We start from the raw sequence: 2,344 nt of genomic DNA on the forward strand, positions 1-2,344 counted from the left end.
GTTGGGGCTAAGAAAAACAACAGACAGGCATCCATACACGCACGCACGCACGCACGCACGCACGCGCAAACGCACAAACGTACACACGCACGTACACAGGCACACACACGAGCGCGCCGCGTACACCCACACACACGCCTGCGCGCGCGCGCACACATACACACACACACACACACACACACACATATATGTTTTCCTTCTCTCTTTCTCCCTCTCTCTCTCTCTCTCCCTCTCTCTCTCTCTCTCTCTCTCTCTCTCTCTCTCTCTCTCTCTCTCTCTCTCTCTCTCTCTCTCTCTCTCTCTCTCTCTCTCTCTCTCTCTCTCTCGTATAAATATCTTGGCCTCACCTTTTCAACAAGACATAGTTATGGCGTCGCAATTGAAGACGCAGCAACAAGAGCAAAGCGAAGCACGATCGAAATTTTGAATACTTTAAAGAACATTTGATGTATTTTTTAAGTTATTTGATGCGCAAGTATTGCCAATATTATTTTATGGAGCCGAAATTTGGTGTTATGAGAAGTATGACCAATTGGAACGTGTTCATTTATTTGCATGTAAACGGTTTCTGCACGTAGTAGATAAAACTCCCAATGATGTTGTGTATGGTGAATTTGGTAGGTATCCTCTTTGGGTGACAACAGTCACAAGGTTAATTAAATATTGGTTACAGTTATTGAGACAGCCAGACAATTTGTATTCAAAGAAGGCATACAAAATGTTGTTCAACCTCCATGAAAAAGGTGGTATCACATGGGTACGCATGTAAAGGCAGTTTTGTGTGAAAATGGATTTTACCAAGTTTGGATGTTTGGATGTGGAAACGAGAGTGTGTCTTTTGCAGAACTGAAGGAGAGGCTCTGCAGTTCCTTCTGTCATGATTGGCGTAATCATTTGGACTCGAGTGAGCGCCTATCACTGTATGGAAAATATAAAGCCTGTTTTGAAAAAGAACTTTATGTGGACATTTTATGGAAAGATGTGTACAGAAATGTCATCGCTCAATTTAGAATGGGTGTTTCACAGATAAATATCCACAGATATCGCTTCCAAAATTCAACAGAAAACAAGTGTTGCCCCTTTTGTGAAGATAAATTAGAGACCGAAATCCTTTTTTTTTTAATGCCAAACATATTGTGAAAGTATTTAGCACAGTTTTTAAGTGTTGGTGATCAGTTGGGCAGTATGATTACCATGTTTAAAATACAAGACACAAAACAATTGTAGATATAGCAAAGTTTTTGTTTTTTGCATTTCAGTTAAGATTGTCAATGTTAAATAATAATGAGGATTAATTGTCGCTGAAGGTTTTGTTGTTGCTGTATTTATTGTTCGGTTGTATGTATATATTAGGCAGCATTGATGTGCAAGATTATTGATTGAGGAAAGCTTGGAACAAACCACTATGTATTTTGCATACGTTTAAATATCATGTTTTCTATTTTTTCCTGTGATTCATGTGTGCCCCCCCATTGAAAGGGGCTGTAGGCCCATATTCAATCAAACTGTGTCAGTGTCAGTGTCAGTGTCAGTGTCAGTCAGTGTCTCTCTCTCTCTCTCTCTCTCTCTCTCTCTCTCTCTCTCTCTGTATCGGTCTCTCTCTCTCTCTTTCCCCCTCTCTGCCACCTTCTCTCTCTCTCTCCCTCTCTCTCTCTCTCTCTCTCTCTCTCTCTCTCTCTCTCTCTGTGTATCGGTCTCTCTCTCTTTCCCCCACACACTCTGACACCTTCTCTCCTTCTCTCTCCCTCTCTCTCTCTCTCTCTATCTCTCTCTCTCTCTCTTTCTCTCTCTCTCTCTCTCTCTCTGTCTCTCTCTCTCTCTCTCTCTCTCTCTCTCTCTCTCTCTCTCTCTCTCTCTCTCTCTCTCTCTCTCTCTCTCACAAACACACACGCTTGATGGTCACATCAGTCTCCCAAATGAATGTTACCGTCCTGTGGAGGTCTCCGATGTCTCTGTGCAGCTTCTTTTTCAGTATTGTTGGTTTCGGACACGTTACAAGGTTTGAACTGGCAATGGCACATGAGCACCTATGAATTTGGCCATCGTTTAGTTTTAAGGCATAAGGAAAGCTATAGATTCTGCAATTTCACAGACCCAAGCGTTGGCTCTAGGGACGAGCGGTTCGGTGTTAGTCTTGGCGGGGGCGGAACTTGGACATGATCATCGTGATTTTTAGATTAAACACTTATACCGTCAGGGGCTAAAGCTTGCGCCACCTAGGATATGTCAAGGCGGTATAAAGTTGTCTGCGGTAAATCATGCGACTGAAATAAACTTAGCCAAAACATGATTGCGACAAATTGTGCACCCCAATTAAAGCGTGAAACTGTCTGCGTGATTTGGT

This window comes from Littorina saxatilis, linkage group LG12, assembly GCF_037325665.1.
Source record: "Littorina saxatilis isolate snail1 linkage group LG12, US_GU_Lsax_2.0, whole genome shotgun sequence".
In the NCBI taxonomy this organism is placed as follows: Eukaryota; Metazoa; Mollusca; class Gastropoda; order Littorinimorpha; family Littorinidae; genus Littorina; species Littorina saxatilis.